The 9,999-nt window shown below is 45.3% G+C and overlaps 1 pseudogene; it reads left to right on the plus strand.

Annotated features, from left to right (window-relative positions):
• The first annotated feature begins 480 nt into the window (after positions 1-480).
• LOC144126368 (uncharacterized) lies at positions 481-8,899 on the plus strand (annotated as a pseudogene).
• The last annotated feature ends 1,100 nt before the right edge of the window (positions 8,900-9,999 follow it).

Raw genomic sequence — 9,999 nt, forward strand, 5'->3', positions numbered from 1 at the left:
AGCGGCAACAGTGCCACACGCCCTCGACTTGGCGTTGCCGGATATGGCGCGGGCAGACTATCCAGCTCGGCCGCTGCTATCAAGGCCATTCACTTCCCCAGGTATACAGAGAGCGGCTCCCTTTGAGCCTGTGCGAAGGACATTCGGTGCCGAGCCTAAGATCAGGAGGCCCAAATATGCCTCTGAAGAAACTGGTTTACGCTCTGCCTTAGAATAGACACTACGTTTCTGCGGAGTGCAATCAGCAGAGTGGCGCAGTGCAATAAAGAAAAAAAAGCAGAGTGGCGCAGAGGAAGCGTGTTGGGCTCACAACCTAGAGGTCCGTGGATCGAAACCATGCTCTGCTATCGTTTTGTTTTTTTTTTGTTCTATCGGTTTTTTTTTCAACAGGAAGATTCTATCTGTACTACAATTTGCATTTGAATATAGGCTAAGTTGCTGTGCAGCGCAATCAGCAGAGTTGCGCAGTGTACAGCGGCCATGTCTGGCCGCGGAAACAGGTCTTTTGAAACTGACAACGAGTACGAGGTCATCCTACCAAGTTTGCCTACAGGTAGCATAGTTTTTAATACAGTTTTTCTTCACGCTGACGTCCGTGCCCGACCGTACCGCGTCGAAGATTTCCGTGACGCGTTGGCTCACCTCAAGTTGCTCCCTGACGTAACCGCCTTCGGGGCGTATCGGATGAGTCACGTCTGGGCGGTGACTTTCGAAAGTGCTCACGCTGTCAAGAAGATGCTCGCCGCTGGTGAAATGCAAGTGAAGGAACGTCGGTGTTTGATAATTGACCCAGCAAACCAAGACGTTCGAATGAAGATTCACTGGTTGCTTCCCCGAGTGCCAGATGAAGACGCGCGAGCGGCCTCTGTGCCGTACGGAAAAGTAACTGAGGCCAAGGCTGAGCGTTGGCGGGTACAAGGCGTCACCGATAAAGGGTCGACAACGCGCCAGGTGTCTCTTTCGCTGAAAGCGGGAGTCAAGCTGGACCATTTGCCGCATCAGGTGAGCATCGTTGGTGAATCGGCCCTGGTTGTGGTACCGGGCAAGGCCCCCCTCTGCTTGCGCTGCCGTGGCAAGGGTCATGTTCGGCGTGATTGCAAAATTCCGGGGTGTGGTGCGTGCCGTCGGTTCGGGCATGAGGAGAGTGAGTGTGCGCGAATGTAAGCCAGCGTGACCGGGCGCTCTTCTAACGAAGCAGCGTCCGAGCTGATGATGAATGAGCTTGACGGCGAAGAAGCAGAGACGGGAAAGGGAGGCAACGTTTTGGAGACACTGGTGCCCCATTCAAACAGTGTCGAAGAGGGGAGCGGGAGGCTTGAGCCTGCTTCCAGTGTCCCGCAAGACGGATTGCCTGATGAGAAGGCTGCAGTGTTGGAAGACGCCGCCGCCCGTCCTAACGAGGCTTCGGAGAACGCTGAAAGTCAGCAGGAGGAAATGGTGGTCTCCGTGGCTGCAAGTAGCAGTCAGGCTGGAAAGCGACCTAGAGAAAAGAATTCCGATGCGCCTCATACTCCTGAAGAAGGCACTGAAGAACCTCCGGCGAAAGCTGCTGGAGTGAGGCGTCCGTCTTTCAAGCCGCGGCCTACCGTTCCGCCCGACCGCGGCAGGCGGCCAAGCCGCCTCCGTAGTTCGGTCGACCGCGTGCAGCGGCAGCATCGACGGACAACAGGCAGCGTCGCCTTTCAAGTTTCCTAGTCAGCGCAACCATGGACTATTGTGAGTTCAGCGACGTAGCTGCACGTAGCTTCCTTGTTCACAAAGTCAACAATAGGCAGTACAATTTGCTTTAAAAAGAAAAGATGGAGGGGAAAAAAGATGCAGCATTACGTATAGCAACGCTTAACGTAAGAGGGCTAGCTGCAAAGCGGCGGCAGTATCAATTAAATCGCCTTCTACTAGAAAATTACATCGACATTGCGGCTATACAAGAGAGAAAAGTAGAATCTGAAGAGCAAACTGACCGCATGTTGTTACCTTTTCGATCCCGCTATGACATATGTGTGAGTCTTGCCGTTGGCACTTCTGGGAGTGTTTTGCTTTTGATGCGAAACTCAATTGGCATTGTTGCAGAGTGTGTAAAAGTAGACGCAAGTGGCCGTCTTATGGTTTGCATTTTTTTCTTTGCTCAGATGAAATGGCGAGTGATCTGTATATATGCTCCTAACAAGAAACAAGAGCGCAGAGTTTTCTTTGAGGAAATTGTGCCCTATGTCAGTGCACAGCGAAATTTTTTTTTTACTCGGTTACTTTAATTGTGTTTGTATGCCTGAAGATAGGGCAAGGAGGCAACCTGTGCGCGACCGCAGCGCTCTTTACTTGAACACGTTGATCACAGAGCAAAAGTTCTAAGATGTAGGTTTGCTGCTATCGAATTCTAGTCTGCTGCAGTACACTCATTTCCAGCGCGATTCTAACGCTAGACGTGATAGAGCTTACATATCCGTCGCCCTCGTGCCACTGTGTACACATTACATGGTGAAACACGTATCATTCAGCGACCATAGCCTGATTATATTTACATTAGGTACAAAACAAAGGAATTCGCGCTTTAACTTAGGAAGATGAATAACAAACTTCTCGAAGACGGGACCTTCGTTAGTAAGACACAAGATAGCATACGAGAAGTACTGACAAGTGGGGCTAATAGTTTTGTTTGCGCGTGGGAGTGTTTCAAAGAAAACGTTAAGATGAGCGCAATCAAACACAGTACTGCGAAACAACACAAAAAAACAGGCTGAGAAGCAATTACAACGCCAGCTGAATTTGTTACTCAGTCAAGAATGTGCGCAGCCTCGACTGCGCAGTAAAGAAACCAGAGAAGTTAGTACGCAGCTGGAAGTGCTAGACGATGATAAGTACAAGGGAGCAGTTATACAGGCACGGGCAGAAAAGCTTTGGGTTAGTGAAATGCCAACGAAGCGGGCTCTTGCGGATGAAAAGAGCTACGCAGCGAAAAATTATATCCAAGAGATAACGCTCGAAAATGCAGTCACGCGAGACAATGAAATGATTAAAAGAGCCTTTGTCGAACAGTACAGCGAATTATTTGGGTGCAGCAAAAAACTGGCAGAGGGTTTCGAAAGCACGGTTTTAGCGCTCATGCCAAAACGCAACGAAGAAAGGAAATCATTTATAGAAGCTCCAATTACAATACAAGAAATTGAAAACTCCATAGATAATCTTAGTCCGGGCAAGACGCCTGGTCCAGCCGGTTTGAGCGCGGCTTTCTATGAGCGGTTTCGAGAAGTGGCAGAGGCATTACACGCTGTTTTAATGGAGGCGTACGAAAAGAAAGAGCTGCCACCGTCTTTCCGGCGAGCGTATATAGTACTAATTCCTAAGAGTAATGATCGCGAGAAGCAGCAATATGTTTCGTCTTTCAGACCTAAAACGTTAAGGAATGTGGATTATAAAATCTATATGAAGGTGCTAGCAAGGAGATTGCAAACTGTCATCAAAGATGTTGTGGGACCACACCAGACTTGTGGAATAAAAGGAAGATCAATAACCACTAACATTCACATTATGAGGAGAATTTCAGTGTTGTGACGTTTTCTCAATGCGCGCAGTTGTGTTACAGGTTGATCTTGAAAAAGCTTTCGATCGCGTCCATCACGACACACTTTACAACATATTGGAATATGTAAACTTGGGCTCAGTGATTCCGGATGGTGTGAGAATGGCATACAAGGGGTGTTTCGCCAATATTGTAGTCAATAAAAAACTCACCGATAGTATCGAAATCCATTCCTCTGTCAGGCAAGGGTGCCCCTTATCCCCCTTGCTATTTGCCATCTATCCAGAGCCATTTTGCTTGAAAGTACTGTACAATGAAAGGGTTAGAGGCGTCCAGTTATTGTCAACAGAAGTGAAGGTGCTTTTGTATGCTGATGATATTGCTATTATTTGCAAGGACAAAGAAAGTGTCAAGGAGGCCCTGAATGATGCCACAGCATACTGAAGATGTACCTGCAGTGTTATAAACTGGAACAAATGCCTGGATTTCTGGCAGCGGGAGTGGGAAGACACTCCTTCCTTATTTCAAAATGTTCAGTGGTCAGACTTACCTACAAAGTATCTGGGCGTACCAGTTCAGCACTACAAGGACACTACACAGTATTGGCGAGAAGAAATTTAGCATGTCCGTTCGAAAACAACTAAATTGGGGGGCATGGATTTTTTCATTTTTGTTCGGGCAACAGTGTGTAACCTTTTCCTTGTCGCGAAAGTATGGTACGTGCTGCAGGCGATGTTCATGACAAGAATGTATGTTAAGAAGCTGCACAGAGTGTTAGCTGTGTATATGTGGGGATCAACATAGGAGCGCACGAGCTGGACAAACTTGTTTCGCTCAGTGCAGAAGGGTGGTTTGGGTCTTGTACACTTGTTTTTAAGGCAAGTTGTCTCGAGATTCATTTTCCTGCAGTTCCCCAACGTCTTGGAAAATGAGTAGTTTAGACCTGTCTTTTTGTTCACCTTCTGTTTTTAGTGATTTTAAGTGGGACGTTTTAGACCACCCGTTTGGGAGTGATCACCTACTAGTTTTTATAAGCCTATCATCCTCACCTGCAGTCATCCCGACCAAACCACGGCGATGGAAGCTACATCTAGCTGATTGGGCGTTGTTTAGAGAAAAGGCCAGATTAGAGGACATTTACTCAGAAACACTTAGCATAGATGAAATCAATGAAATTCTTACAAAGCGTATCATCGATGCTGCACGGCTAGCTATTCCCCTGTCCACAGGCGTGGTGCGCCAGAATCACAAGGTATGGTGGACGCGAGAATGTTGGGAAGCCAAAAAACAACAAAATAAGGCCTGGAGTGTATTTCGTAGGTATCCTACTCACGAAAATCTAATAACTTTCAAAAAGGCAAAAGCTAAAGCCCGATATATACGGCGGAACGCGTAAAAAATGTCTTGGCAAAATTATGTGTCGTCCATAAACAGCTCGGTAACATCAAAAAAACTGTGGGAGCAGGTCAGAAAAGTAAATGGCAGCTATTCCCCATTCACCCTTCCTCTGCTGACGGATTATGTATGAAATTTATGTATTATGTATGAAATTTAGTGTTGATCTCAGTGTTTGTTTAATGTGTTCTTTTTCTGTTTCAAGTTTGATTTCCACTCCTGTAATAGCCCGCCCAGGGCTGACAGTATGAATAAATGAAATGAAAATGAAATGAAATGAAATGAATTCAGACAAGTAATAAAGAACAAGCAGACATTTTGGGGCAACATTTTTTTATAGTTTCTAGTTCTTCCCACTGTACACAGTCATTCTTAAAATACAAAAACACAACCGAAAAACAAAGACTCCCTACGGCAGGCAGCACAAACGAGCCTTACAATAATTTGATTACACTTCAAGAAATACAGAGAGTACTGTCTATAGGTAAACAAACTGCACCAGGCCCCGACGAAATTCATTATGAAATGGTATCCCATCTATCTGAGCAATCTGTAGAAGTTCTGTTAAAATTTGTAACAAAATATGGGTAGTAGGGAAAATACCAGCTGCTTGGAAAAAAGCCATTATTGTTCCATTTCTAAAACCAGGAAAGCCACCAACCTCCCCTAACAGTTACAGGCCTATAACCCTTACAAGCTGTCTTGCCAAATCTTTTGAGAGTGTTATAAATATTAGAATAATGTTTATTCTAGAATCCCGAGAGCTTCTTGATGTCCACCAATGTGGTTTTAAAAAAACATGTTCCACAGTCGACCATTTAATCCGCCTGGAAAACACAATCCGAGAGGCCTTTATACACAGACAACACTGCCTTTCAGTTTTTTTCGATATGGAGAAGGCATATGACACGACCTGGAGGTTCGGGATTCTTCGCGACCTGGCAGAGCTTGGTATCCGCGGGAGGATGCTGAAATATTTGAGCGACTTTATATCCAACCGTTCTTTCCAAGTTCGTCTAGGCGCAACCCTCTCAAATAATTTTACTCAGGAAAACGGCGTTCCTCAGGGATGCATATTAAGTACTACATTGTTCATAGTAAAAATGAATTCTTTAACCAGTATAATTCCACAGTCCATTATGTACTCGGTCTACGTTGATGACCTTCAATTTGCGTGCACATCTTCTAGCCTGGCAACTTGTGAGAGACAACTACAACTCACAATAAATAAATTAGCACTTTGGGCAGACAGAAATGGATTTAGGTTTTCTCCACAGAAAACTGTTGCGGTTCTTTTCTCGCTGCAGAGAGGCCTGCAGATTGATCCCACCTTCCACTTGAACGACACCACACTTCCAGTAAAACAAGAACACAAATTTTTAGGCTTAACTTTTGACAAAAAGCTTACGTTTCTACCACATATAAACACCCTAAAAAAGAAAGCCATCCAATCCCTCAATATACTTAAAGTACTCTCACGGAAGCGTTGGGGATCCGATAGGAGGTGCCTATTGCACATCTATCGCTCTCTAGTACGCTCTTCGTTAGACTATGGATCCATAGTGTATGGGTCTGCGAGGCCATCATATCTTAAAAAGCTAGATCCAGTACAAAACCTCGGGTTGCGCCTTTCAACTGGTGCTTACAGAACATCACCCATAAATAGCCTTCACGTAGAAGCAAATGAACTGACCCTAACCAACAGGAGAACAATGCTTACCTGTGCATACGTACTGAAAATAAGGTCCCTACCGAAACATCTTTGTTACACCATAGTTACAAAATGCCCATCCAGAACATTGTTCACCAACAAACCTCAAGCTGTAAAACCATTGCTCCTCCGCTTTGAAGAAATATGCCAAGAAATAAACATACTAGATGCACTTCCTGATGTTGCCCAGAGACCCGATAGGTTGCCACCTTGGTACTTGTTTCCTGGTGTATGCGATTTCGCACTGACACACATTCAAAAAAGACATACCCCACTGGAATATATACAGCAAGAGTTTCTTCGAGTAAGTGAAAAATACAAGAATTGCACAGATTTCTACACAGATGGATCTAAGACAGCACTCTATGCAGGGAGCGCGATAGTGCAAGGGAAATGGGAAAAAGTAGTCAGGCTGCCTCAGTGCGCTTCAATCTTTATAGCAGAATGCTACGCCATTGCTCTAGCCGTAGAACAAATATTGCAGAAAAACATACAGAACAGTGTTATCTACAGTGACTCTCTCAGCGTAATTACAGCAATAAACCCCGGAAATGCAACTGAACCCTTAATAGGAAACATAATACATAATGTAATACGAGCTTATTCACAAGGACATACAATAAAGTTTTGCTGGGTTCCCAGTCACGTGGGCATCAGCGGAAATGAGAGGGCTGATGCAAGCGCCGCACTTGCCCTTAACGCAAAAATAAAACCTGTAAACATACCGCATAAGGACTGCATCAAGTCAGTCCAGAATAAATTGAGAGAAAAATGGCAGGCCTCTTGGGACAACGAGATTAACAACAAGCTGCACTTTGTAAAACCTTTCCTGGGTGAATGGAAGACCTGTAGGCACCAGGAACGATTTATTGAAGTATTTTTATGTCGTCTCCGCATTGGACATACACACATTACACATAATTTTTTACTAACGAAACAAGACAAACCTCGTTGTGAAAGATGTGGAGACGAACTAACAATAAACCATATTTTATTCTCTTGTGCAAAACTCGAAAAACTAAGAAATAAGCACTTTACGAAGTTTTATAATGAATACATTCCTTTACACCCAGCGCTGCTTTTAGGCGAAAATGCCATTGTTAACATATCTTCCGTTTTTAGCTTTTTAAAAGAGGCAGATGTTCTTCAGAGACTGTAAACTTTGATTCACAGCTTTGCTTTAAAATATGATGCATTTCAGCCATTTTCTCATTACATGAGAAGAGGGCTGAGGTGGTTATTTGAATGGTTGGGAGCCTCAGGATCCTTGCCCAGCCAAGGATGGCTACTGAGGTTTTCTGACCTTCTTGAAAACATTTATTTTTAGCCATTTAAAAAATTTCTTTTTCCTCTATTACTACCAGAACGAAATAGCCATTTAAGTCCTCTACACAACCATGTTTCCTCCCACCTACAGAAAAGTGTTCATATACCTTGAGCCTGGCGCATGATAGCCTTAGCTGCTTATGTGCAATTAAACCCAACACAACACAACACACATTTTCCTGCAAGGCCAAAACGATCCCTTTTTGAGGGCAGTGATGCAAGTTCGGCTGCAAAACTTTTTACCCGAATTTCTGGTTTGTACGCAATGGTTTCATCGTCGAGGTGTGCAGGGGTATTTGCGTGAAGTGGTTGGAGCGTTTCAAATATTGAAAGTGCGTTTCTCGATGCAGTACCTTAGTGGCGTAAAACGTAGGCGGCTCTATACTGACCTGTCAGATTTGATGTTACCAGTGCCAATTTATCGCATACTGAATGGTAATAGTCAGGGTGGTGATGTTCTTAAAAGTGTGAAGAAAATGGCCGTGCTGCCATCGATGAAAACTTTCTTTTTCCACTTACATAGTGGCAAACTGCCCGTGAAGCCATGGTTGGAAGAGAAGGGTATATATGTCCCATTGGGCACAAACTGTTTAATATGCCGCAAGCCAGAAACTGTAGATTATATATTCTTGGATTGCTGGGATGCAGTCCTTCTTTGGGACATCCTGCAAAGGACGTTAAGGAAAGACCTTCCAATAACACCGTATGACATCCGTTTTTTGCCAGTTTATAACGAAGACGGTGCACCGTATGATTTGTTCATGCCGTTGATACGCCATGGTGTATAGAAGACACGAATAGGTGTCCATCATGCAGATGAAAATGTGCGACCCGCTAGAGAGTACTTTGTTGAGAGTATTGCTTACCTGTGAGATGTGTATAAGGAAAAAGTTGACAAACCAGAATGGTACACTCTGCTGAATGAACTTGTTGCCCTGAAACGGTATTAACCTACGAGTGCTGTCTTTGTTCAGATAGCACCTTTTAATGTGTTGTATTTGTTTTTCTTGCCTAGTCGGCAATAAGAAAAAAAAAGAGTTGCGCAATGGAAGCGTGCTGGCCCGTAACCCAGAAGCCCATGGATCGAAACCAAGATCTGCTGCTGTTTTCTCTTCTATTCTTTTTTTTTCAACAGTAAGATTCAATCTGCACTACAAATTTCATTCTAATATAGGCTACGTTGCTGTGCAGCGCAATCAGCAGAGTGGCGCAGTCGGATTCTGCTTCCGGCTGCGCTAGCGAACGGACGCGTTATCATGAGCTCCGTTGGAGCGGTGTCAGCGGCATAGCAGGGCCGCGGAAATAGGTTTTTTGCTCAAGATTCCTAGGCTTATCAAGTTGTGCTGCTGCAATTTCTAAGAGGTGCGTCTCTTTTGAATACCGTCTTTCTTCACGGTGATTTGAAAGCCAGGCCTTTCGTGTTGAAGACTTTCGCGACAGGTTCGTTCGCCTGGGGATGCTCCCCGAAGTGCTAGCTCTGGGGGCGTTTCAAATGAACCACGTGTGGGCCGTCACCTTCAGTAGCCGAGAAGCGACGAAGAAAATTCTGGAAGTTGGCGAAGTGAAAGTTAAGGACAAACGATGCCTTGTAATAGACCCGACCAACCAGGATATGCGGTTGAAGCTGTATTGGGTGCTGCATAACGCTCCAGACGAAGATATTCGTTCTGCGCTGGCCCCGTACGGGAAAGTGACGGACCTGTCTCGGGAATGCTGGCGCGTTCAAGGCACTGCTGTCAAGGGCTCTTCTACCCGCACAGTCGGCCTTAAACTGAAGCCCGGACTGACTATCGAGGATGTGGCACATCAAGTACGTATTGCCGGAAGTACTGCCTTACTGGTCGTACCAGGTCGCCCGCCGTTATGCCTAAGGTGTAACAGTCGAGGCCGCATCAGGCGAGAGTGCAATGTGCCGCGCTGCACCATGTGCAAGCGCTATGGCCATGATGAGAGAAAGTGTACTCGAACCTACGCCAATATAACAGGACTCGGCACAAGCAATGAAGTCCAGGCTGAGCACCTCATGGATCAGGCCGACGCAGAAGATGCA

This window comes from Amblyomma americanum, chromosome 3 (assembly GCF_052857255.1).
Source record: "Amblyomma americanum isolate KBUSLIRL-KWMA chromosome 3, ASM5285725v1, whole genome shotgun sequence".
NCBI classification, from domain to species: domain Eukaryota; kingdom Metazoa; phylum Arthropoda; class Arachnida; order Ixodida; family Ixodidae; genus Amblyomma; species Amblyomma americanum.